A 27,985-nucleotide genomic window follows, 5' to 3' on the forward strand; every position below is an offset into this window, starting at 1 on the left:
CTTCTGACCACGTGCTTTCCTGCTGCTTCCAGAGCCCTGCTCCAGCCCAGATCATGGGACCTGGTCATTCTGAAGTGCAATAACTAAAAAGAGTTTAAATCATAGCTTTTCTCAGGGGTGGTTATATATTAAGGGAATCATTAAGTTCCAGTGTTGGGGTTTCAGGTAATGGTCAGCGAGTGGAAGAAGCACTGTGGGAGTTTCTGACCTCCCTGAGCCTCTAAAATCAAATCATGTAAATGGGTGGGAATCTGCTTGCTTTCAGAGGGAGCTGGAGCCTATTAAACTAGATTTCGAATCATCACTGGGTGCCCCAGCCTAGCACCCTCTGTTCTGGGGAAGAGGGGGAGGAGAGGAAGAAGGGGTGGGGTGGAAGTGGGGGCAAACTTGATTGGGTTATATGAAAAACAGAAAGGAAGGCAGGAGAGAAAGAAACAACAAAAAATGGGGGGCAGGGGAGAGATTCCTGGAAAAAGCAGAGTTATGGGTTCCTTGGAGTTGGCAGATCCCAGAAGCCTAGCAAGCAGCAAAGGCCCATCTTAGGTCACCTCAAGTGACTCCATCAGTCCCTTGGCAGTCCCTGGCTAGGTAGGCCTGTGACTACCGCCACCCCAAAGGCCCTCCCCAGGCAGGTCTGGTCCAGCTGTGCCCCGTCTGCTTAGTTCATCACTGGTATCCTGCATTGCTATTTCATGCCAGCATCCCTGTGGCAGGGCCACCCGGCTGCAGCGAGAGCTCCTGCTGACTGGGGCTGTGCTGCTCCCACAGCGGAGAGCCCCAGGCAATCCTCAAGATGGAGACTGGAACATGTCCTTCCTATCTCTGGGCCTCTGCCTTCCAATCTGCAAAATGAGCACGGAGTACCTCCCTTGCCCAACTGACAGGATGAATACTACCAGATGCCACCTGTGAAAGTGCCTTATGATTTATAAACACTGCTGCTCACCTGCCAATGGGCCTGGCTTGGGGCTGCTGTGGAAGATGGGCTCAGGGACTTGCCTAAATTGGAGGCATTCCCAAAATTGAGAACATCTGACCTTTCCGAGTTCCCTTTCTTCCCATCAAACCCCAGACACAGTCCATGGTTGAACTTCAGCCAGCTCTGGGCAGGGGAGGTTGACCAGGGCCCTGCAACAGGCCACCCAAGCGCAAGCAACCTGCAGAAGCCCCTGGCTAGCTTCTGGGAGGAGCCCAGGGACCTCAGAAAGATTCATGGTCCAGTAACATGACTTTGAACCTTCTCACAGCACCAAAGTTCTCCAGGAGGCTTTGGATTAAGGACTGCTCTCTCCTAACTCCACTTTTAAGATGCAAATGTTCCTGAGAGAGCAATACATTAAGCCTCTCATGTTCAGGTGGATGAACTTGCATGATTTTCTTACTGTCCAGAGAGAAGAGAAAAGCATGGAGGTACTGAATGAGGTGGGAAAGGCTGGGAAAGAAAGACCAACTCTATGACTTATGTAATTCTGCTCCAGCAGCCCTGAGTACAAAGAGACCTGGACAACAGCTATTTTCTGGTTCTGAAACCATCTTGCCACACAACTGCATTTGATCAGAACTTGATTTATTCATTCACCAAGCATTTATTGCACGGCTTCTATGCACTAGGCACTAGGTACTATGGATGCAGAAATGAATAAAACAGTGCAAAATCTCTGCCCTAGGGGAGCTATAGTCTAGTTCTACACTCTTCAGTGAGATAAGCACTAGCCAGCATGTGAGGTGTCGCTAGTGCAAATCAATATATGCTGTAAGTGTAAAATATACACTGGATTTCAGGAACAATGCAAATATAAGAATGTAAAAAAATAACTTTTTATTGATTGTATGTTGATATGATAATATTTAGATATATTGGATTAAATAATATATATTATTAAAATAAATTCATCTGTTTCTTTTGCTCTTTTTAGTGTGTCCACTAGAAACTTTAAAACTACAGATGTGTCTTGCATTATATTTCTATTGGACAGTGCTAGTCTAGGTAACAAGCAGAAACGTAAGAAAATATGTAGTTTATTGATGACGATAACAGCTATGGAGAAAAATGAAGTAGGGAAGGAGAATGTGGGAGAGGGAAATGTTTTAAATTTAATAAGGTGGCCAGGAACACCCTCATGAGACGGTAACTTTTGCGCAAAGATCTGAAGGAGGTGAAGGACTGAGCCCTGCAGATATCTGGGGAAAGAGCATTCCAGACAGAAAGAACTGCAAGTGCAAAGGCTCTGTGGTGGGACGATGCCTGGCTTTTTGAGGAACCTCAGGAGGATGGTGTGGCTGGAGAACTGTGAAGGGAGAATGGTAGGTGTTCAGAGACAGGGTGGAGGGAAAAGCTTGTGCATTAGGCAGGACCTCATCGCCCATATAGGATGTTGGCTTTTACACTGAGAGATTGGGAGCCGAAGGAGTGTATCTGAGCAGAGAAGTAACAGGACTTGACTCACTCTGGCTGCTGTGTTGTGAATAGGCTGCAAGGGGGCAAGAGACAGGCTAAGAGTCATTGGCAAGTTGGTAATAGGTGGGAGCGGTGGATGAGAGGAGTGGTAAGAAGTGGTCAGATCCTGAAAATACTGATTGCAAAGGTAAAGATGACCATATTTACTGATGACTTGAATTGGGATGTGAGAGACAGAGAAATCATGACCTACAGACTTTTTATCCCAATCAACTAGAAGGATGGTGTGGTAGACAATTTACAAAAATGGCCCTAATTGCTCCCCTCCCTATAAGCAAGTCCCTTACAAGTTGACTTTGCAGCTCCTCCCATCAAGAGGTGGAACTGATTTCTGCACCTCTCAAATCTGGGTTGTTCTTGTGACTGACTTTGGCCAATAGAATGTAGCAGAAGTGACATCATGGCAGTACTGAGCCCAAGCCTCAAGAGACCTTGCACTTTGCTCTCTCTCTCTCTCTCTCTCTCTCTCTTTCTCTTGTGCCTCCTTCTACCATATGAACAAAGCCAGGCAAACCTTCTGGAGGATGAGGGGCCATGTGAAGCATAGCTGAAATCAGCCTTGCCTCATCAGTCCCTGATGGCCTGGCAGCTGACCAAAGATGCAGGAGAGACCACAGAGAAAACCAAAAGAACTTCCAAGTTGAGCTCAGTCCAGACTACCAACCCACTGAATTGTGATCTGAATAAATGGTTATTGTTTTAGAGCCACTAAATTGTGGAGTGGTTGTTACACAGCAAAAGCTAACTAATACAAATGGTGTTGCTATTTATTGGATGAAACCCAATTAAAGGTCATTTTCTCATTGTTTTGAGTATGAGTCTGGACTTGTAGAAAGCAAGATTCTTGGATTCTCTCCCCACCACACCCAGAGCACCCCAGGACAGGACTGGATGTAATCTGGAGGCTCAGTGAACACTTGGCTAGAGAGAGGGAATGAGATGGGTGGATGGCTTATTAATTGGTTCCCTAAGCACAGGCCAAGTCACAGAGTCACCCTTTCCCTAGCAAGAATTGCTTTACATGCCTCCTCCCTCCCTTCCTATCACCACTTCAAAAATTAGCAATTGAGTCCTCATTTCCTAGAGCTTTTACCAGAGAGCAATAGAAGACTGAAACCCACAGATCCATGTGTTTCCTCGAGAACAAAAAGCACTGATTTTAGCCTCAGTTTTGACCTCCCACACCCAGCCTTTTCCAAGAAAGTGCTAGTAAATAGACAAATCAATTGTTTTGCGTTTTTCCTCCTCTCCACTCCCACTACATGCTAATTAGTGGTGGAAATACCAGCAGCAAAGTCAAGAAGGCTGAGGACAAACTCCAACCCCGAGTAGCCAGCACTGGGTGCCCCGATCCTTCCATTCAAAGCTGGTTTCCATTTGCAGGGCTTCTGGCCATGGTTTCCTACCTGCCTGCCTCGTAATACCCCAGTCTTTCTGTGACGGTGACAGTAAAGGTCTGCACTGCTATGCCTCTCACAAAGCATCCTCCAGTTCATCCTGCCACCATCCAGTATGTCCGTTTTAGAGACGAGAAAAACGAGGCTCCAAGTGTTAGACTTGCCCGACAGCATCCCTTGATTCACGTTGGAAATTTAAAGCCTGGATTTCAGTTCCAAGCCTGACCTTTTGTCATGTCAGCACCATCAGAACATGCTCTCGATGAAGAGGAGGCTCCTTAAGCAAATCACAAATCGCTAATAGGTTTGCCATCTCAGGGCTCAGGTAGAATTTGCAGTTTAAGTGGTGGCAGTTACTCTGACTGCCATCATCCAGGACGCAGGGGAGGGGATGCTTTGAGGAGACACAGGGCCTTTCCCAGGCCCTGAAACCACCCCCGCCCATAAGGCTCATTTGTTGCTGCCCCTCCCACCCCATCTGCTGGGCTTTGGCTCCACGTTTCATTAGAAACCAGTAGCTAAGGACAAAGGCTCATCTTTCCAGGTTGTTTAGAGGCCCAGCAGGGCCCGCTGTACCTTAGGTAGTTTCTGATCCCACACACACTCTACCTGGGCCCTGGGGTTAAGTGCATACTCCCTATTAGGAAGGCTGTGGGGTATAAAATACTGAAGTTTACTGGGCAGAAAATAGCCCCCAACTTCTGTGTTATGGTCCCTCATATGGCCCTCTATGGAGTCTAATCTAAGGGTGTGTACATGCGTGCCTGCATATGTGTGATTGTGTATACATTTATTTGCATGTGTGTGTGCCTTGTGTTTGTGTGTGAGTGCATGTGCATGTGTGTGCGTGTGTGTGTTTGCACACACGTGCTCATGCACATGGAGGGCAGCCAGAGCTGAACATCCTCACCCCACCCCAGGGCCTGCTAGGGTTAACCAGGCCTGCTTGGTGGTGCTGCCCACACACAGACCTGGTTTGCCAGGCCTGTTAGTTTTTATTAAGTACCTACTCTATCCTACAATATAGGTGTTATGGGGAGAGTGAAGACATTTAAAACAAAGTGTTTTCCCTCAGGGTAGCAGTGGGCTGCATCTGCCTGAGGAATCAAGTGAGTTGCCTTCCAGTGCAGTCCTAAGCACTCACTAGCTGGTTAAGCTGGTCACTTAATCTCACTAGTAAACCAGCCTCTCTGAACCTCAGTTTCCTGACCTGCAAAGGGAGCAAAGGGATATTGTCATCTCTTCCAGGACTGTCAAGGTTTCATATGAGATGTACCATGAGATGTTCAGATGGGGTTAAGTGCTTTGAAAATTGCAAAGCAACTTCCACAAATGAAGCCTGGTATTAAGGATATTACCACAAACAACAAGAGAGGAACCCAAGGATGCTGTGATTGCTTGAATTAAATTGTATGGTTTCAGTGATAGTATTTGTGCAGCAGAAGTAAATGTGCAGATGATTTCTGGATGGACCCAGGGGATTCTGACAGCAGTGGTTCTGCAGGAGGAGAGAACCCAAGTGCAGGGGAGGGTGGGGGGAGGGTTTTTTGATACCTATCTACATCCTTTTATATCAATGAATTCTGAACCATGTGCAGATATTATCTGGTTTTTAAAATATACTGAATCATTTCAAGAAATAAAATAAAATTTTTCAGTATGACAAAATGGAAACATAGTCAGTCCTCAGTGGTGCTCTACCGCCCCCTCCCCAACTGCCTCATCACTCCCCTACCCCCTGCACCCCAGGTCCCAGGGCCTCCCATAACTGGCTTCCACTCCTCTCCCTGAATTTCAGCTCTCTTTCCCTCTCCAGTGAAAAAGTAAGGAAACTGAGACTCAAAGGAAGTTGACAGCATGCTGTCACATGTCCCAAGTCACGGGCTAGCCCATTCTGGGTTTGGGTTCAGCTCTACAGGACTCCATAGGACGCCCAGGAGCATCCCCCACCCCACCGAGAGCCAAAACTGATGATAAAGCCCCCTAGGGAAGACCCTAAGGTTCAGGCACCAGGTGATAGGCCCGAGCAGATATATTTTGAGTGGGGAAGGCCTTCTTAGGGCCCCTCAGATGCCCCCCCCCCCCCGCCGGCCACCAGTGGGCTAGAGGAACACTGCTGCATGACAAGCTGCTTAAGGTGTGAGCTGCAGTGTCAGTGCCCTTCGGAAGGGTCAAGACGGGCAACTTATTCTAATTCCACAGTAGAGGTCTTGGCAGGATGCCCAGTTTGCAATGTTTTAACCAAACAGTTTTAAAAACTGAGTTCAAGATCTGTCACCCAAAGCAATGAACTTTAACAGAGTACCACAGCTTAGTTGCTATCTCCAGGAAGGAAGATGCTGGAACACGTCCTGCCTCTCAAAGGGGGCCATGTTGTTTAAAGTTGAAGCATCCCTTATTCTTTGCATCCAAAGACCTCAGGAATTCAGTGTATATGGTATGGGGAGGAGGGGTTGTTTAGGGACCTTGTCAGGGAGGGTGGGAGCATCTGGCAGTGGCCTTGGCTAAGGGGTCCCCTTGGGGCTTCTGTGTCCTCATCTAACGCAGGCATTTGATAGCTGGCACATGGAAGTCATCTACTCCATCTCCATTGCCGGTAGGTGGCTTTGTCTTTCCCCAAGATGGAAGAAGAAGGAGAGGTAGTCAGGGTCACCAGCAATTGCCTTTCCTGTCTGCCTCGCATCCCCTGGAGGGGGAACATGTCACAGCCATCTCATGGCCGGAAGCCCCTCAACCAGAGGCTGCTGGCTGCTGGGGTGGGAGCGGAGAGAGAAAGTGCAGCCAGTGAGAAGAAACAGACAAGACAGCCTCAGCAGGACAGAACGTGGGCCTCCTTGTAAGCCCTCCCACCACCCTGGGCAGCCCACAGTCCCAGTCTCAGCTCCCAGAGGGACACTGGACAGGAGTGTGCCTGCTCTCTGCTCCAGCTGGGCTCACATCAGGACCAGCAGGGGAAAGTCTGCCTGCAGGCTTAGTGGGGAGCTTCCAAGCTGCCAGGCAACCAAGAGCCGGGGTCCATAGGCAGCCCAAGCCAGGGCATGCAGCCCACCCCATGCCCCTGAGCCAGGACAGGAAGACGTGGCAGGTTTCATGAACAATTTGCCCGGTTTGATACCTGACTTTGAAGGATGGGATAGGGGGATTTAAACCTGGGGCTGGGGGTGGGGTTTTCTGTGCTTTGATTCCCAAGGCTCAGAGATGAGCTGCTCTCTCCCGCTGAGCTCTAGATCTGCACTTGGGGAAAAGAGGGCGTTTAAAAATAGCTCCTACTGACTTGAACACCTCTGTTCCCTGCCTGCTGCAAGTCAGATCCAATTACTCTGCTGACAGGAGGCTTTTAGCCCAGGGAGCCTGGTGTGGTTCACGCTACTCCAGCGAGCTGGGCTCCCTGGTCCCTCAACCCCTCCTCCTCCCAGTGGGCAGCACAGGGGCCAGGAGAAAGGGACCAAGGGGGTGCAAAGATCACATGCACACACACACATATACACACATGGCCCAGCTCCACACACCAACTCCTGCACAACCAGCTACTTAGCTGAATCTGCTTTCCTTGAATATCCTCTGTTCACATCAAGAGAGCAGCCCCAAATACCTGGCCCATGCCTGAGATTCTACCAGAGAACCTCACCCCTTTGGAATGCGAAGACTTTTTAAAGATTTTTCCTAAAATGCAGGTGCTCCTCCCAGAGATGGGTACTTGGTCATAGCTAGAGGCACTAAACCAATACACATAGAATGTCAGCTCAGGGGCACAGAACTTTCTGGCACACTGCTGGCACACAGTAGGCACTTAGCAAATGGGTACTGAAATGAATGACTGAGTAATAAAGGGTACTTGGCAAGAAAATGCAAATGGCTCCACGCAACCCCCTCTCAACCCCAAGGGTAAAAAATAATCAACAGACTCAGAAGCACATATCCTATTAATAATCGTCAGATGGCATCACCTCATCTATAAAAGCCAAGGGCAGGGGCCCCTAAGGAAACCTTGCCTCTTTCCTTTCTCCAGCCAACCCCACTATGGTTTTCTTTTAGCAAACTTGCCCAACCTAAAGTCAGTGGCCGATAACACTATTAAACAAGCAAATATCTACAACTGAAGCTTTCTCCACTCTCTCCATGTAGCAGTCCCTTCCTTTCTATTTGGCTTCTCACCCTTCCTTGGACTTTCAAAACTGTTGTGCAGGGCATGCAAATCAAGAGTGCTGTCCTTAGGGAGATGTCTGTATCCATAAGGCATGTTTCACCTGCCTTGTTTATGACACTTGTCACTTTAAATCCTATGTTCGTCACAAGGAGCCTTGTCTCAGCAACTTCCCCAGGGTGGAGGCTGAGTCTTGGTCACCTGCCACTCATGCACAGCCAGCACCTGGCACACGCTGGTCCCCAGGAGATGTTTGATTAATGAATAAATGCGGGGAGGTGGGAGGTCCTGTAAAACATTACAAAGGCGCATGTAAAGAATCCAGGAATTACTTGCTGACCACTTCCTTTAGCCTGGACAATTGAGGAAATGATGTGGAAAGCAAGTTTACCATGTGCCACATCAAATGAGAACAGAGAGGAATGGACCCTTCCGTTCACTGGGTTGCATCTATACTTCCTTTGTGGCAGATTTCTATTTACTTGTCCGGGAGGACTGTCCCCTGAGCTAAGCCCATGGACAGTTGCTGGTGATAAGTTTGAGTGCATCTGGACACAGCTCCCGGTTGCACTGAGAACCAGGCTCTACCAACACCTTCCTGGGGTGAAATTGCCATCAAATATCAGGAGACTTGCTTGAGTTCACACTTGGTGATCCTTGAGCCAAGAGCTGTAAACAGGCTAGTGAGTTTGCTCATCCATCTCACCACCTGAGGGGCTCTGTCCTTCGCGGTAACACTCACAGCTGGCTGGCTGCCTCCTCCCCTCCCCCGCCTGTGGGGAGCCAGGTGTGTGTACACTGAGGTTGGAATGCTGACAGGTGCTGGCACAGCTCTGGTAAGACACTGAGCACCTGGAACTCTTTCTCTCTCATCTCTGTCTCTCTCAAATTAGAGGAAGCTGGAGGGGGCGGGGAAAGGAAGGGCTTGAAGAAGCAGAAGAGCCAAGATGCAAGGAAAGGAGCAAGAAGCCAAACCTGGCCAAGTATTTGGTACCTGGAGGAATGGGAGCAGAGCATAGCAGGGCCCCAATATCACAAAGCCTTTGAAGTGGAAGCATACTGGAGGAATCATCTAAGATGCACCCCCACCCCCACCTACCCACTCCTCAGCCCCTAAGGGCCCACAGCCTGGCAACAGGATTGTAATTTGATTAGACCTCTCTGTGGACAGTGACTCAGCAATGACCATGAAAATCACAAATGAGAAATGGCAACTCCACTTCTACGAATGCATCCTGTAGGTAGGTTCATACTCCGTAATAATAGATATGCGAAGATGTGGACCGTAGCTGCTAAGGGCCAGAGACTAGAAGCAGCCCGGTGCCCGTCAACAGGGAAATTTGCATTCGAGGGAACACTGTGTAGCTGCAAGAAAGAACACCAAGTCTCTCTGGGATGCTGTGTGCAGTGAAGAAAGCAAGGAGCCTGAAGGGCCTTTTGAGAGCATCTACTCAGAATCCTTCCATTTGTACATTGAGAGGCTGAAACCCAGCGTAAGAGAACATGCGGCAGGCCACCATCCCACTGCTACTCAGAAGTTGGTTCAGAGCTGGGATCACAGCTGCCCCACTCCCAGGCCAGAGGTCCCTCCTGGGCATCACAATCTCCACCCTAATCAAAGATGGCCAGGAGCTCACAACCTCAGCTCCCCCAGCCCAATAGGTGACATCCCACAGAGCCAGACAATTCCTCTTTATCAAATTCAAATTCTTAGTGTCAGTGCTTTAGTCCATTTCCTTCTGTTCTGTCCTTGGATAAACTAGAGAAGAGTATGTCACCATCCTGCACCTGCAGGTATTTCCCAAGGCATCCAAGTATCCTCTGATCCCCCTTCCTTCCCTCTTTCTCAGAAGATCATGCAAACAGGACTTGCTTACTCCCCAGGACTGGCTGCTCCCCGGACACCATCCTGTTCTGGTCGCAGGAGCTCATGAGGCTGTTCTCCCTCTTTCCCTCTTTAGTGGAAAAGAAGCTTGCAGGCTCTCCTTTCTTTGGGACGGTGGAAGCACCAACAGTCTTTTTCTCAGTCTTAAAGGCTTGTGGTTATAATAGCTGACATTTATCTAGCCCCCACTGAGTGCCAGGCACGGTTATATGCCTCACATGAATTAACTCATTGAATCCTCAGAGCTCCACGGTGTAGGTACCCTCATTGCCTCAATTTTATCAAAAAGGAAACCAAAGCCAAGTAACGTGCCCAAGGGCAAACTCTTAAGTAAGCAACAATAACATGAAAAACGTCCCTGTGGGCACCTAGGCTGGGAGCGGGGAACTGAGGCTTGAAACAGAAACCACAACTCGCAAAAAGGCCTGTGCAATGACTCATAAAACAGATAAGCTGCACCAAACAAACCCTGATGTTCATCACAGACCATCTAAGCTCAAATGCATTTGACACCAGCCCATTCACACCCATATGTTCCAAGATGAGACCGCAAAGTGATCTAGCCAGGATTCAGCATGACACAGCCTCCCATGGCTCCCGCCACCCCTAGTTTACAAACTCAGTCCAAGACCATGTTGGCATTACTTCAAGCCCCTAAACTCTACAAGCACCCTTTCTTCAACTCCCTCCCTTTGAGATGTCCCCCAGTTTCCATGGTGCATGTTCTCCCTTGCTGCAGCAAGCTAATACATCTAACTTTGTTCAGCTATTCCAGTGTGTTCCTGGTGCCCTCTGGCTTGTGGGTTTCACTGTGGAATTTGAACCAAGCAAGTCTGACTCCAGTCCACTAACCCAAGGGACGGCCTTCCAGGCCTCCAGATAAACAATAGAGTTTCCCCACTTCCAATCTTTCCCTGGACTGTTTCCCTAACCTGGAATACCCACTGACCCTCCGCACCCCATCTCCCATGCCCTGTCTTGTCAAAACCTACTCAGACTCCAAAGCTCAGCTACCATCTCTCCTCCCCCAGAAAAGCTTCCCTACCACCTCACTGGATCTTTGCCACCTGGAATTCCTAAAGACACTATTCATCTCTGCTACTCAAAGGCTGGTGCCCCCAAGCACCGGGACATTTGGGATGCCTGTGGTGTCACCCAGCTTTTTATATGGGTGGATCTTGTCATCCCAATTGGAATGTAAACTCCTTACAGGCAGGAGTGACCTGAGATGCCCCAAGGCATTGAGCCCAGGGTCTGCTCCTGCAAGTGCTTCTCTTTTCTTAATTTTAAGACTCCGACTGTGAATAGCAGCGGTGATTCAGTTTTCCATGCAAGCCACGGCTAGAGCTGCAGGTCTGGAAATGTCCTCTGCATTAGAAGGGGTTAACCTCCAATTTTAAGAACATAAAACTCAGCCAGCCCTTATCTGCATAGGGAGAAAATCTGAAAGGAGGCACACGGCCAACCTGCTAACATGGTCATGTTGGGTGATGAGATTAGGAAAGATATTTTTCAAGTTTCTTGTTGCATAATTTTATAAATGGGGGAAGAAATAGAGCCATGTATTAATAGTAAAGACAATATGTCCCAAAGACAGGGGGCACACATGAGCAAGCAAGAAAGAGCTAATCCCCAGGCCAGTCATTTGTGGCCACACACGGGTGTGCTGTCAGGACACTGGCTACGCCTGTGTCCAGGAGGAAAGCCAGGGACCTTTAAAGGACTGGGCAGGGCTGAAGCTTGACTCCCAGGCCAGAGCCCGTCTCCACCCTATGGGGTAAGGGTCGCGCACGTCCTGCAATGGGAGGTGGTAGCCCTTGTTTCTGACCCTGAGTACTTCAAACAGACCTCAAACATAGGAGAATTCAAGACAAATCAAAGGAAGCCCAACTTTATGTGGTGGGATGCAATTTATGGTGCTCATTTCTCCCCAAGAGGTGGGAGGCAGGGGCAAAAGTCAGGTTCAAGAAGGTTTTAGATAACTTAAATAACAGCTCCATAAATAGACTTTTTAAAAGGGAAACTAGGCTGTTCGGGGACATAATGAGGGTGATGTTGGGAAGGACAAATCACCCTCCGTCTGCCCTGTTCTTGTGTGTCCCCATCAGGGTCAGAACTCCGGCTAGAGGGGCCTGCCCTCCAGCTGCCCTCTCTGCCCACTCACTGTGCCAGCCAGGCCCAGCCCCCTAGGAGGGCAGTCCCTTTGGGACAGGACAGGGAGCCCAAGGGGCTCCACAGGCCAAGCCTGGCTTCCTTGCTATGGCTGGGCTCAAACCCCAAAATGTCAGCCCATACCTGACCTCCCGTGGTTAGACCTATCATCCAGGACACACTGCAAGCCCCTCTGCCCCAGACAGAGGGAGCCTAGTATTCCCAGCCCGAGCCTGCCCCTCCTGCGTGAGCAGGACCCTACGCAAGTCACGCCCCTCCCTGGGCCTCAGCTTTCTCATCTGTACGATGGACGCTATGGGCAGCTCTCTATGAAGTCTTCTCGTCCCAACATTTGGTTCCATTCCAGCAGCCTTCTGGTCTCGTGTGTCCCAGAGGCCTGGAATTTAAAAGGACAGAAAGGCTCTGCGTGTCTCAGAGGTTTGACCCCAGCCCGGGCAGCCCCAGGTGGCATCCCCGGGACGGATGGTGTTAGGGGCTGGAGCCACCCGAGTGTGGGTGGCCTGGCTGCAGAACTGTGACTCGGCCACAGCTCCTGCGTCTGCCCTGGGACATCCCGTCCCTGACACCAGCCACTCGATGGCACAGCACGAGCTGCATGAGAGTCTGTGCGACCGCGTGAGAGTGTCTGGGCAGTGGGTGTGAGTGCATGTGCGTGTATGTGACTGTGAGTGGGTGTGTACGCATATATGAATGTGTGTGAGCAGGAGCAGGAGTGTGGAGTGTGTGTGTTTGGATGTGTACGCAAACGTGTACATGTGTCTGAGTGTATGTACGTGTGTGTGAATGTGGGAGTGGGAGTGTGTGAATGAGTAAGCATTCATATTCGTGTGAGTGTGTATGTGAGAGTGTGTTTGAGTGTGTGAGTGCATTAATGCACACAAGTGTATAAGTGTGAATGTGGGGGTAACCTGTGAGTGCATGAGGGAAGTGAGTGGGTGGGAGTGGAAAAGTATGTTTGTGGGTAAAGGTATACACAGTGTGTGTTGTGAGTGCAAATGTGTACAGGTGTGTGTATGTATGAGGGGAGTGTGTGAATGGGAGTGTGCACGTGGTTGAGTGTGTAAGGGTGTGCACATGTGCATCTTCTCAGGCAGACTCTCCTCTGGTGTGAGAAGGGAACGTTGGTTCTGCAGGAGGGTTTATTGCAAGGAAGCTCTGACAATACCAATAACTCTAGAAACTGGCTGCCTCACAGCAGTGATCCAAAATCTCTCTTTGCAGCCCCAGACAGTAAGAAACTCTTTGGAGGGATGCCCCCCAGGCACTTCAGACTCCATCCAGTAAAATCGAATCTCTTTCCGCCTTCTCACTGCTCCTCCACCTCCCCCCACTGGGGTGGATAGACGCATATGGACCCAGCGCACAGGTGAGGATGCCCGGAGCCTGCCTAACAGTTCCCTCTTGCCTCTCCCCTTCACACTTTCTGTCCAATCCCTTACCTCCTTCTGCCGATTCGCCACCTCCTACGACCTCTCCCAGCCGCCCCACCACCCCTCTACTTCAGCTGTGGCGACAGCCCAGCCTGGCCCCTGCCCAAGTCCCCCACCGGCCCCCCACGTCTGGCCTCACTGCCCAGCACACTGTGCGGGGCCCCTTCCTTCCAGGTGCCGACCCCCTCGAGGCCGAGCTTCCCCGGCTCCTGGCAGCTGCTGGAAGGCCTCACCAGCCAGAGGCGCCGCCCGCAGGCCCTGCTATTTCTGGGGAGCCCTCAGAGCTAAACAGCTGCTGACCTCTGAGCTAAACATTCTGCTACGGGAGCCTCAGCAGGGCCCTCACCCGCCCTGTGTCCCAGACAGCCACACGTCTGCCACGCTGTACAACAGCTGTGTTCAAGAAACTATTAACTACCATTTTCTGAACCAGGCCCTACGTAAGAGGAATTAGGTGATGAGACTCCCCCCAAAAAAGTAAAGGGTTTTGCTATACCATTCTTAACAGCCTGTGGTAGAGTGGACAGAACACGGGCTTTGGAGCCAGACTCTGCCCGTAACTATCTGTTGTGACCTTGAGCAACTCAATTTCTCTGAACTTCCTCAGCCTCAGTTTCTCTGGCCCTAAAAATGGAGCTAATAATCCCTACTCAACAGAGTTTTGGGAGGGTGAAGTGACATAATGAATACCGACTGCATTCGTGTCTGACCAAAATAAGAGGTTAGTGCCTGTTTGTCTCCCTCTGTCACCCCAACCCCCCGTCCCTGTCTTGCACCCATCACAATTACTCAGAGAGGATTCGTTAGATTAAGTCAAAAAGAGTTAGAGTCATTCAGCACAGTCAGCGAAGCCAGGGCTTCCAGGAGGGTTCCAGAGCAGTTAGCACCAGGGAGAAACCTGCAGATGCGACCTAACAACCACTAAGAAATGTTTGAGGAATCAAGAATCACTGCTCAGGGCAGGCAATGGTGGCTCAGTGGCAGAGTTCTCGCCTGCCATGCCAGAGACTTGAGTTCAGTTCCCAGTGCCTGCCCATTAAAAAAAAAAAAAATCACTGCTCACACTCTAATAAGTATTTAAAGTTTCCCACAAGGAGAAAAGATGGCATCCAGAAACTTTAAATTTGAATATAAAACACCTTGACAAATTTTTAATAGATTTTTTTTGTACGACTGTGATCACTTACAAAGGGAAGAGGCTGGAGGGGGCAAGTGGCTACAGATAATCTCCAGGGGCCAGTAGAGTTCCCTAAAGAAGGAGTTCCCTAGGATGGTGGATGGAGCCGATTTCCACCAGGCACCTGGCACATTGCACAAGGAAGCATTCAAGAACTGTTCACTGAAATGAATGAAGGATAAAATTAAAGAAGGCTGTTATGAAACGTTTGCAGCTAAAAATGAGAAATGTAATCTGGGTAATAGACAATACGTTTAGGTGACTTGGGCCAACAAGTATGGTTAATGTCAACTTAAAGTGAGGATGGAAGGAGGGAGGGTGAGCCCCTCAACGCACACACCATTGGCCTCTCTGCTTGGCCTTGGCCTGGTCCCCAATCCCATCAGATACTTGGCTGAAGATCTAGAATCAGGCTTTCCAGGTTTGAATGTATTCTGATCTGGGAGGGATGGACATTTTGCTCGGTGCAGACTCTGGCTTCCATAACATTCCTATGGGCTGCAAGCACAAACAAACCAAGAAAAGGAAATATCACAGGCATAGATGGAAAGACCAAGGCTTAGTTCAAAACCTCTGCCCAAGGGTTGGATGGGGAGGCTTGTCTGATGGCAGCCCAGGCGAGGTGAGTCATGGGTTTTGAGTAAACAAGCTGAACAGGAGCCATGGGACGTGGCCTGGAAAGGCTAGCATTGTCTTAGCACCATGAATTAACTCGTGGGGTTCAGGCCAGGGCAGTCCCGTCCAGTCCCTTGAAGCTCCAGGGAAGTTCAGAACACATAGGGACACTGCGAGGCCTGTCTTCAAACACCAGAAGGGCTGCCTCTTGGCAGATACAGTACACAAAATCTACAGAGTTCAAGAGGATGGCGCATAGAGTTGCCAGATTTAGCAAATAAAAATACAGATGTCCTGTTATATTTGAATTTCTGATAAATAATGAATCAGTTTTAGTATAAATATGTCCCATGAAATAATTAGGGCCTATTTATACCCAAAAAAATCATTAGTTTACCTGAAATTCAAATTTAACTGGGCATCCTGTATTTTGTCTGACAACCCTAGTGGGGCTGGGATTAGAGAGTAGAATTTAGAGGAAGGCAAGATTTAACTGAACACAGGACTGCAGGAGTCCCTAGCACATGGCACATGCTCAACAAACAGCTATTCTAAAAAGAAGAGCTAACCAAGAGGCAGCGAACACTTTCCCAGGTATCAACCCTATGTCAAAACTCACCAAATTGTACATTTTAAATCTATGCAGTCTATCGTTTCTCAATTATAGTTTAATAAAATGATATTTCTTAAAACAGAGGAGGGAGGAATGGATGGCCTATTAGAACAATGTGTGTGACCTCTCAGAGGGAAAACTCAATCCAAGGCCTCTTGTGGGGACAGGGAAGAGAAGTTTTCTGAGGTTGCATCAGAAGTGCAGTTTTCAATTTCTTTGCTTTGTAACTAAATCTGCCGGAGAGCCCCACTCCACTCACATAAAAGCGGATGGGTCCCTGCAGTTTAAAGCCTCCTCCTTTGGCAGGAGATGCCTGTTGTCAGCTGGACTCCTGGACACAGGATGAGCCTTCCTGCCCTATTGGGGACCACAGCCCAAGGCCTTCTAGGCTCAGGCCCCAACATCAGGAAGCTCCAGGGACAGGTTTGGGCATAAATGAACTGAGGGGATGGCTTGTGCTCATTTCAAGATGAGCCCTGAAGATGGGTGAAACTTGTTAGAGAGGACTCAGTGGGGAGATGGCAAGATGGAAGGAGACCCAGCTCGGTTCATGGGCTCCTGCCCTCTATCCTCAGCCAAGCCGGGGCCAGACCCCATGTAGCCCGGGTAGCAGGATGACCACTGGCAAGTCATTTTGCCCCTACAGAAGAAAATGAGGGTCTGCTGAGGTCTTTCTAGGCCTTAGGGCTCTTAGAGCCTTTAAATACAAAGAATCTTCATTCTTAGTTGATTGACACTAGGAAAGATTTTGAAAAATTCCACACTAGGGATAAAAGTTTCCTAGACTGACACCTGGTACTGGAAGAAATGGGGAGATGGGGGGCAAAATGCTACCTGATTCCCTCTACATTTGGCTGGCATTTGCTGAAACAGTGCACAGTTTGGGGTGACCTGCAGAGCAACTTGCCCCAGGGCGGCCCCAGGCCCTGCCCACGCTGGTGTGGTCGGTCGAAGTAGCTCCGCCAGCCAGGGCCCACAGTCCCCAGGTCCTAGCTCTCAGAGAGGCCCAAGGGACACAAGCCGAGCCTGTGCCTCCAAGCAGCCCTGCACAGGCCCCTGGTGACCCAGGGCCCAGGCCTCCTGGGCTCTCAGCTCCCTCTTAGCTCCAAGCTTGTGTCCCATGGCCCCGGGGACTCTGGCCTGGCATAGCATGCCCCTCACTCCCTTGTGGTAGGGTCTGGCCTCCCTAGCATTTCAGTACAAGAGTCAGCTTTGCTGGTGGCAAGTTGACCTTTAGCAGCTTTGGCCACATCATTTTGCACCATATATCTCCTCCCACTCCATCTGCTCTCAGGAAGGTCCTCAATAAACCCAGAGGGAAGGAATTGTAAATGCCTTCATGAGCCCTAATCCAGGGTTCTTTACCCAGAGATTTGCATTCGGAAAAGACTCAAATGGTGGGATTCACCATTAGGAGATGGAATAAGGCATTAGGAGTGACCAGGAGGCAGAAAGTGGAGACAATTTAGGCTGTGCTCAGACCTGGGGAGATGACAGAACGCTCCTGGCAGGCCACTGGCTCTGGGCCTGTAGCTAAGGCACAGCAACATACCAGTATGTTCTGGGCACCTGGGGTCCATGAGACCAGGAGGCCGTCTGTCTGTCTGCTAATGAAACCAGTTAGGCAGTGATGGCCCCCTTGTGCTAGCATCTCAGCCCCATTTCTTCTTCCCGGCCTCCAAAGCAGTTAACACAGAGATGGAGGCAGATCACCCAATCTCACACACGGCCTGTTGACCAATTGAGGGTCCCCATTTGATCTGTGTGGGAGAGGCGACCAGAGCTAGGAAGAAGCCGACAAGTCCCCTTAAAATGTTGCATCTATTCATTGTGGTCCTGCTGGGGGGCCGAGCCCCTCTTCCGGGGGACATGGGAAGAGGGGCAACCAGGTCCCTGCCCTTGACACAGAAACAGCCAAGCTCAAGTAAAGCGATGGCCCCAGGGACTGTCCCACATGATCAGGGCAAAAGTCTTAGAGGAGGGCGTGGGTCAGGCAGCTGGTGAAAGGGGATGAACAGCGGGGGGCGGGGGTGGAGTGTGTCTAGAAATATCCAGCCCATTCTTAGAAACATGGGCTAGAGCAGAAGAGGGAGGCCAGGACACCTCACCCCCCACCCCATCACCACAGAGGTGAGAAGTGAGACCAGGCAAAGGTGAGAGATAGGGAGCAGGTCCCAGCCTGAGCTCAGGAGCTGCCCTCTCTGAGAGTCAGAGCACCCAGTACCCCAGGGGCTTCAAGCCAGAACATCCGGGGCTGACCCCAGCTCTGTACCTTGCTCACCCCAAGGCTCATTTCTTCATCTGTTAAATGGAGTTAGGCCACTTTCTCCAATCACCTTTCAGGGTTTTGTGGCCACATATCGTGGTATTCACAGAAGTGCTTTGGAGAAGTGATGGATACTATAAGCAGTTAAAGGGAACCAAAAGCAACAGCCAGAGACGAGAGAGAACAGAATAGGGCCAGGCCAAGGAAGAGAGAAAAAGGGTGAGGCAGTAACTAACAGTGTGATCCGCAGCCAAGATATAGTTTGTGCAAACTGAGGGAATGGCCAGGTGGGTTGGGGTGGGGAGGGCAGTTGGGAGACAGTTTCAGAGAAGTGAGGCTCCAGACACCGAGTGCAGTGGGGTGAAGAGTGACTGGAGGGTGGTGATCTGGAGAGAGAAATAGGCAACCTGGAGACAGTTAGCTGGTAAGCAAGAGAGAAAGCTCAGGGGCCAGAAAAGAGCTTGAGGGTCAGGGAGGGCCTAGGGGAGTGGGGTGGCTGGGAGGAGGGATAACAGCCTGCAGAGCTGGCACATGTTGCTATGCTATGTTTTGCAATCTCTGAGAGGTTGCTTCTGCCTATGGGTTCCTCTGTCCCTCTAAGATCCTCCTTGCAGGGCTGACACATCAGCTCTCCCTCAGCACATGCCTGCCCCAGGCTGGTTGCTGCAGGGCACACTTAGGTTTCCAGCCCTCAAGGGCCGGCTCTGGCTCTGCGCTGAGCTCAGTCTTACTCACTACAGGCCCACAGAGGCCACAGACCCGCAGGTGGCCCCAGAGAGCACAGATGCTAGGGACATAAGCTGATGGGCAGGGGGAGTTGCCGCTCAGGCACCCTCCTCCATTTGTCTGCCCAGTTGATAAAGTCATGGAGAAATCATCCAGTCCACTTGTGATACCTCCCTCTCAGAGCTGTTAGGGAAATGGGCACAGTGGTTCTCTAATGAACGGCAGCTGAATCTGAAGCCCAAAATCTGAGCTTGGGTGGCCTTGGGTGAGTCATTTCTCCTCTCTGCATCTCGATTTCCTCAGAAGAACCTGTAGAATGAAATACCTTCTGTTTTTACAGTCTAGGACTCCAAGAGCTGCTGGGAATGCTCCCAGGTGTAAGGAGCTGTCCTGGACTGGTCACAGGCAGCCCTGGCCACTGGTACTGCCAGGCAGAACTTCCTTTCGTCACCACCCCCTTCCCCTCCTGTCAAAGCATGTCCATCCCGCCCCGCTCCCCCGGGACGCTGTGCTCACAACCTCAGCAACACAAACTAATCACTGAAACAGCCTCCTCCTGGGAAAACACGTGCCTTAGCCCCGTTCAAATGCCCAAATCCCCAGAAGGCCTGAGGGGGGCCCCATGACCCTGTCTAAGGGGAGAACTTTGAGGGAAGGATGGAGAAGGCAAGCCCAGCACTGGGCACGTCAGCCACGTGCAGCCTGCCTACCCTGCCTGTACTCATGCTGGATCTTTCTGATTAAGTGCTCAGGAGTGCTGTGCTGGGTGTCAGGGGTCCGCCCTCCAGTCCCAGTTAAACCACGTGGGGCTCACATGGTGCTGGGCAAGTCCTTCTCACAGCTTCCACTGCCCTCATCTGAAACACGGGGATGCCTACCTCTGCTCCTCTAAACTCATAGGGCCGCAGTAAGTTTGGAAGGAAACCCTAGAGTTAAAGGTATTTTGTCACTCATAAAACACTGAGGCGTGTTTCTCAGGAACTCCTGGGGACCTTGCTAAAATGCATATTCCTAGGCCCGGCAGCTGATTCATTTAATCAGAATCTCCGGTGGCTGAACACAGAAGCCTGCACTTTTACAAGTCCTCCCGGGAGACTCATTGGCACAGCTTTCAGAACCGCTGCCCTACACATGTGCCTCATACAGTGACTAGACATCAGTGACAAGCCTTACTGGAGATGGGGGTCTGAGGAGGGAGGACAGAAGGAAAAGAGGACTGTCAACTACCTTGTCCCACCCAGGGGCACTGAGCCGGAGAAGGGAGGGGTCCCAGTGTTTGTCCCATCACCTGCCCCAGTCCTGTAGATGCCAGCAGCTTTAAGGCCACTCATCTATATGGAGCCCCAGGGGCTGCCCTGTGTGTGCTCAGCTCAACGGCAGACCATCCATGCTGGCCCCTCTGCAGTTCGAGACCCTACAGCATCAGCCCGACTCAAACCCTCCTCTCCTTCAGATTTTGCCTGCCCTCCCCTCCCCTGTATCCCTCGAGCCTCAAAGTCCCAGCCACACCATTTGATCCTCATGTGTGTCAGATTTGTGCCCCCACCACCTTGGGGACAAGAGGCTCCGTTTCTTCTCCTAGACCAGGACAGCTTCTGGCAAAGGCTCAGGGTACCCGATGCACCCTTGACATTTAGTATCCAGTCTCCTGGTGTCGGCTCCTCCTTTCCACCTGCGTCCTTCCTCCCTCCCTTCCACCTCACCATGCCTCTGCACATGCGTGCATGCACACACACACACACACCACCTGTCCAGAGGGGCTGGCAGAGTGATTCCTGCTCTTCAGTCACCCACTGGGAAACCAACCACATTGGTGCTTCCTTATTGGGAAGGAGTCCCATGTCAGCTTCTGCCCCAGCCCCTGCTCCCTACCCAGAGAAATGAGGGATCAGAGTGGTGCCTGATGAAGTCCTGTCGGTGATGCTCCAAGCCCATGCCAGAGAGCAGGAAGAAGTGCCACTCAGGCACATTTCTGGCCGGCATGAAGCCTGGATCCCGAGCCTGGGTCCTGGCGGAAGCAGCTTCCTGTTTCTAAGAATCTGGGCCTTTGAAAGGCCACTGAGTGTCCCGGCTGCCCTTACACAAACAGTATTGTGGTGAATCTCAAGCAAGGTCTCGGATTTCCCCTCCAGAGCACTCAGGCTTTCAAAGGAAAAGGGAAGCCAGCAGGCTGCCTGAGACAGCTCTGAGATAGGGCTGAATGGAGCCAGTGGAACATCAGCAGAAATTCCACCCAACCCACATCCTGCCATGTGCTAGGGAAGATTTTCCAGACTCGGTCCTGGACATACTCTTCTGTGGGTGACGCTGCTGTCTTCTGTAGGTATGGATTTACAAGGCTGGCACTACCAAGGCTATCTGAATCAGTTCTCTGCAGCCCCCTATTGATAAGGCACTTGGTCCTGACAGCCGAATAATATCTTCTGCCTCTCTTGGATTAAATCAATAAATATTAGGTCCTCAAAAAAGACCAATGAAATCAGATTTCATTGAACTGAGTTGAGGTGACCCCATTGACTCCATCTCGTATGTAGTAACTGTTGGCACAGTGCCTGCTGTGTGCCAATGCAGGGTTCTTAGGGTTCACGCGTGAACAAGGCTCATACCCTCAAGAAGCTCACCATCCTCAGGCTGACAGGGACGTGCTCTGGGTCCAGGTAGCTAGGACTTCTCCGTGGAAGCTGCCTGAGCCTGCTAACTTTTCTCTTCCCACTTTCACTGGTGAGGTCTTGCTTTCCAATGGCTAAACCAGAAGGTCAGAGGGGCACTGTGACCAAATAAACACACAAATGCCCTCAATTGTCCCCCACCCTGTACCCACTGCCTTGCAAGGTGACTTTTCAACTTCTCCCATTGTGGCATAATTTTATTCTTGGCCTGGTAGCTTAGTCTCTTTCTCTCCCTCCCTCGCCATTTTGGCACGTCCGGTTCTTCTAAGCCTCTGAATTACAAGCCTCACCGGGGACTAGTGATGATGCAGTCTTGTCTCTTTAACCCTATTGGCCTTCTCCTTAGTCCTCTACCTGCCCAACATCCACTGCTACAAGTACACTCAGGAACAGCATCTCTATGGTCACAGTCACTCATCCGTCCTCCCTGTGTGATTGGCTACCCTCCCCTGGAGGCCACGCCCTAACTCCGCCTCTCCTCAAACTGTATATAACCCAGGGCTCACCGAGCCTCGTGGTCTTTAGCTACTGGCGGCCCTGGCATAAGCGTCTACCAACAATAAAGCTACCTCGCTTCATGCCTTAATTGACTTGGCCTCCAGTCCTTTAGACCCGCAGCGAGGTCTCCTGCGCACGCCCCTTGGACCCAGACCCCCGGCTCGAGCCCCTTTTCTGCGTGCGGCAGCGTCGTCTAGCAAGCAGTGAGAAGCTGAGGAGTAGAGGTTCCCCGATAGTTTAGCGGTTGGGCCAAACCGCATCCCATCAAGAGGTGGGGTCTGTTTCTTGACTTGCATTGGCCAATGGAATGGTGCCGCAGAACGGGGCAGAAATGCTCCAGCTCCTAGCCTAGGTCTTGAGGGGCCTTGAGCATCCCATTGCTCTGTCTCTTCCTTTCAGCCTTCTGCCTTGGACTCCGTCCACACTAGCCCAGGCTAACCTTCTAGGTGATGAGAAAGCACGTGAAATAAAGCTGAGTCAGCCCAGTTGCCCCAGCTAAGGCCACGGAAATGCACGAGAGCATAGTCAGAAGGAGCAAACTATAGATGTATGAATGAGGCCCCCTGAACCTAAACAAGACCAAAATCTAAGCAGGGTCCTCCCAGAGAATCCTAAGCAATAATAAATGATTTTGGTTCTTAGTCACTGGGTATTGGGGTGGCTTATTACATAGCGGTATTGTACCAACAGATAACATTACAGACCCCCAATCCAGCCCACTACTGCAGAAAGTTTCCCACTTGGCTACTTCTTCCCATCCCCATCTGGCCCCGAGAAGCCCCTGAAGGAAGAGAAATCATAAGTTGGGACATTTCATTGAACACTATCTACTTAGCTCTCTTCTCCCAAATCCAAGCATAAGCGTTTTTCCAGGTGAACACCTGCTGAGAGCTTGGGCTCCTCCATGCTTAATTGAGTGAACAAGATCTTGTTTGGGGCAGAAGGAATCATGGGCTTTGTCAGAATGTGTGTGCCAGGGTCTGAGTCCCGGCTCTGCCAGGACAATGTATTCCCTCAGTCCCAGTGAATTATCTGTAAAGTGGGGATAATATTAATAGATGATTCCTCAGAGGGCTGCTCTGAAGATTGTGTGGGATGATATACGTAAGCAGTGATTCTCAACTGGGAGCAAGTGACCCCCCCAGGAGACATTGGGAAATGTCTGGAGATATTTTTGGTTATCACAATTTGGGGGGAGGGTTGCTATTGGCATTGGATGCGTGGAGGGCAGGGATGCTGCTAATCCTACAATGCACCAGACAACACCCCCTCCCCAAACAAAGAATTATCCACCCCCAAATATTAGTAGTGCTGAGGTTTAGAAACCCTGACATAAAGCATATGGCCTAGTCTCAGACACACAGAGAGTGGCAGCAGAGGTGGTCACACAGCCCCCTGGAGAAGTGGGATTGAAAACCTTCTGGAAAGGTCTAGGGAGCAGTAGTGATAGCAGGCTTGATGCTGATAATAGCTGACCCACTTTCCATCTTTGAATCCATCTATTCTTTAAGTCTGTAAGATAGGAGAGTCCAGTTCATCTGGACTGATTTTTGGTGTAACCTTGAATTTCAACATGGGGATGTACTGTATGACATTTCTGAGTTTCTGACAGCTAAGATTCTGCGGCCCAAATGCAGCCATCTCCACAAGTTAAGACTTTGCATGGAATTGATAATGCATTTAGAGCAAAGCCCCATGAGAATAAAAATTCATGTGAGTTTTATGTGCCAGTTTCACAGAGTTACCCTCATCCTCTGCAAGGCATCTGGTTTCAAAGAACCTGACTGTAATAAAGTATCCTGGACCCTTCCTTGGAGTATTCACAAGGGTACTAGCTCCTGCAGAAACCTCCATGGAGCCATTATTAGGACACGCAGTTGTGCTTACAGAATGCTGTGGACATGAAGGGAAAGCTCTGCATTTCCTGCTTGTCTGGATTTGGATGGTGTGTGGAGGGATCTATTAATCGCCAATTAGAGGTGAGTAGGAAAGCTAGTTGAAACTGCACTCCTGGGCAAAGTGCTGATCAAGCCACTGGGCATCAGCAGGAAACTCGTCCCTGGAGACATGTGAACAAACATAGCTAAGAGCCAAGTGACAGTGAGGAGGCTTATGGGCTTGCAGAAATGGAAGAATCTCCGGGGTCCGCGGTAGACTGTTGAGGGGGTATAGGGAGAGATGTGGCGTACTTGGGAGTGAACCGTAGCCCAGTTTGGTTTCAGGGACACCTGGCAGGCTAGAAGTGGAGAGCTTGGGGAGGGACACAGGGGTTGGGACACAGCCATGGATTTCCACACCAGGGCTCCTTCTTTAGCCCAGGAAGATGATGATGCTCCATGGTGAAGTCAGGGCATGCACTTTGTCATTTTATGTTCGTGTGTTTACCCTCTTTATTTCCTTTAAGTGGGGTGAACATTTTCACCCACACTCTTCATACATACAAACACATCTCTTGGAGTTCTCTGGGTTTGCTCCTCACTCTGGGAAATGGAGTTTTCTTTGATTTATCCTAAAATTGCCTTTCTAAAACAGCCACTTCTTGTTGACTCGGATTTAGTGAGGAGGCCCCCACCCATCCTTTCCCACCCTTCCCATTTGAGAAATATAAGCTCCAGAATGGAAAGAAGCCATGAAAGTCCTTTACCATGGACTTAGTCAGGTCCATGGTAGTTCTGACTACCCCAAATCCTGACTAAGAACAGCTTTATTCAACGCCGGCCCCGTGTGCAGACCAGCCCCTTGAGCATGGCCAAGGGTGACCCTGAGCAAAGCATGGGTTTGGCCCCCTGGTCTCTTTCTGCTCAACCTGCAGGTTCTAACATTTGTCCCTGGAACAAATTGTACTGCAAGACTGAGCAGATTTTCTCTTTCAATAATGCTTTACGGCATTAGGAAGTACTGTGTTAAGGAAAGTCAAGCAAGTTTCTTCCTGCTGAACTTTTCCAAGCTGTAGTGTCCTATGTGAGCTGTGAATCTTTAGGGTAGAGTTGCTTTTCCATAAAGGATTTCTCAAACCCACCTAGCCAGGGAACCCAAGCACCCCTTGAAAACATCACACTAGTATGCAGCTATCTCCTTCACCTCCCAGGTGTACTCCTAAAAGACCATGTGACCTTCAGTAAGCCACACTTTGTCTCTTGGCCTCCTATTCCTCATTGGTCTAATGAAGGAGTTCATCTAGATTTGGAATGACAAAGAGGATTGTGTTGAACTAATGCGCCAGTTCAAATCTTGGGAAGTCCCAACCTACTACGCTGTGTTAAGAATTCCAACACTGTCCTTAGGCTTGGGAGTAGAGCTGTCTGGTCCATTAGACATGCCTACAACAAGCTCGGGGCCTGCGGGCCCCACTCTAACTATCCTGTAACTAACCAAAGTCATTTTATGCTTCAAGAGTCTGCTTTGGATGGACAAATCCTTGACCTGACCCTGGGATTTCATAAGTCCTCCCTCGTGAAGGCTAAACCCCTCACCCCTCTCAGCCTCTGCCTCTGCAGCTGGGGAGGTCTGGGGTTTCTGGTCCATTCACCAGGCCCTTGCATCCCCCAAATGACCTTCTCAGCTCTGGACTCCTCCAGTTTTGTGATATTTTCCTTGCTTCCCACCCTCCAGACCTACATATTTAGAAGCCCAGGAGTTTCCACATTTTGTACAGTCTTGAGGGAAAATTTGACGCCAAAGTTTGGACAAGACTCTCCCCTCTCCAAGTCTGGGAATACTCCAAGTTCTGTACAAATTCCTTGTCCCCAGAGCTAAGTGCTGTTTTTTGTTTTGTTTTGTTTTTTACTGGATTCATTCTCAATGGTCTTCATTGTCTTGAGGAAAAACTACTTCTTTGACTTCAGGGGTCCCCGGAGCATGCCCTCGGAATTGTCCCATCTCCTCTTGCAGAAGACCACTCTCCTGAGGTGGGGGCTGGTTATCTGCATTTTTCACACATGCCTCAGTTGTCCACCGAAGTTTGAGACCCGTGGGTCTCGATGAGCCAAGCTGAATTGGAAACTTGTCCCAGGCCCTGGCTGACAAGACACGTCAGGATTTCACTGCAATGGAAACACTGAAAATTGCTTTCCCTGACCTGGCCCAGTCACCTCACCGCCCACTCTGCTGCCTCCCCTCAGGACTGTCGTGAGAAACAAATTAGATGATCCCAGTTTGCAAAGTGCCCAATACAGCACCAGCACCCCGTAATGTCCAGAAATGTGTTTCCCTCCTCCCCTCTGCAAGTGTGTAGCTGCTCTTCCACCCACCCAAATCCTGCTCACCATGAGTCAGGTTCTAGAAAGTGGAGGGCCCCCAAATGCCCTAAAGCCCATCATGCTGTGGGCAGAGGAAGGAGGCAGCAGTGGGAGATTGAAACAAAATGATTCAGAGCTTCACATCAGCTTCCTACCATATACCCCAGCTTTTCCCACTTATGGAGACCGTGCTAGTTCCCAAGAAGAGAATTCCCACTGGACTGTCAGCTTCTAGGGGCAGGAAAGGGGTCAAAACAGCAAAGCAGATCACTCCTAACCCTAGTGTCCACCTACATGCTTTGGCATGAAATGGGTACTTAGACTTATAATAGATGGATGGATGGATGGATGGATGGGTGGATGGATGGATGGATAGATCTTGGAGTCAAGGTGTAAAATATCATAGGAAGAGACCTGGATTCCAGTTCCGGTCCCAGTGCTTACAGCCCTTTGGATAAAACTGATATTAAACTCTTTGAGCCTCTGCACCCTATAAAACAATGTTGCCCTACCTTCCTCATAGAGAGAGTTTGTGACTCAAGTACGATGACTATGTATACGATGGTGCTTGGTAAATTGTCAGGTCAGAGATGATGGTGATGATGAAGGCAATGCTGCTGAATAAAGACTACCAGGTGTCAGAGAGTCTACGATCCTTGCACGTTCATGGGGAAGCCTTTCATGTAGCCTGCCTTGCCAGCATTATCTCCGAGGCAGCCAGGAGAAGGAGGCTAAGCCCTGGTTTACTGTGGGGACCCAGCAGCCTTCCCTTCTCACCCGTGAGTATCCTGCCTGGGTTGATGGGCCCAGGCAGTTTGCTACCAAGACCCCATAAAATTGTGGGTGGACCCTAGCACCTCCTTTTTGGCAGAACAATGACACAAAAGGCCCAGGTGGCCTGGAAGCAACTCCCTCCTGTGGTCCAGGAGCCAAGTGCCAAGGCTGGCAGAGACCACCAGGAGGTCTTCTGGCCCCATCCCCTCATTTTATGGAGACAATATTAGTCTTCTTGGCACCTATTAATAAAAGCAACTCCTCCAGTCCCAGACAATTCACCAGGATTAGCTGAAACACTTATCACTTACAGAGGGGGAAAAAAATCACTTTTCCAAGAAAACAAACACTGATTTATTAATTTCCTCTAGGGGATCCTGCCAAAAATGCAGGAATGGAGCAAGAGGCTGGGGAGTGGCAGAGCAGCTTTGGGAAGAGGCCACGGTGCTCAAGTCACACTCTGGGCTGGCGCTTCTAGATCAAAGACCGTGGGGCTGGTATTTAGATTTTCCCTGTCTGCATTTTAAAACAAGCCTTTTTCCACCCATCAGCAGAGAGGACCAGAATCTGGGAAATTTGGAGACTGCAGAGGCTATTCTGTGCGCTAGAATCAGCAAAGCTAACCCAGAAAAGCTCAACTGTTGTGTGTTATCTTCCTCTCCAGGACCACTCCCTGTATATATATATATATATATATACACACACACACACAACACACAACACACACACACACACAAAGTCCTCCTAGTGCCCAGAGCCCTCCAGACAAGACCATTTGCTATCAGCCATTTATACATGATGGCAAATTTTAAGGCAGCACTTTCATCTCCCATAGTAACTCCCAATGTAACTCTCACTTGTGTGCAATTTGATTTGGGACCCAGGAAGCTGTCCTGTAATGGGTGTGGGAGGACACGGTGGGC

At 50.1% G+C, this 27,985-nt stretch overlaps 1 protein-coding gene across 2 annotated transcripts in view; it reads right to left on the reverse strand.

Annotated features, from left to right (window-relative positions):
* The window catches only part of ARK2C (arkadia (RNF111) C-terminal like ring finger ubiquitin ligase 2C), a 48,320-nt gene extending 26,638 nt beyond the window's left edge, over nt 1-21,682 (reverse strand). The window contains exon 1 of one of the 2 annotated variants that reach the window (XM_077135559.1): nt 21,505-21,682. The gene's annotated coding sequence lies outside the window, so the exon portion shown is untranslated. Of the gene's footprint in view, nt 1-21,489 lie in introns of both variants that reach the window. The other variant, XM_077135560.1, reaches the window with a different exon arrangement.
* Between the last annotated feature and the right edge of the window lie 6,303 nt (nt 21,683-27,985).

This window comes from Tamandua tetradactyla, chromosome 18, assembly GCF_023851605.1.
Source record: "Tamandua tetradactyla isolate mTamTet1 chromosome 18, mTamTet1.pri, whole genome shotgun sequence".
NCBI classification, from domain to species: Eukaryota; Metazoa; Chordata; class Mammalia; order Pilosa; family Myrmecophagidae; genus Tamandua; species Tamandua tetradactyla.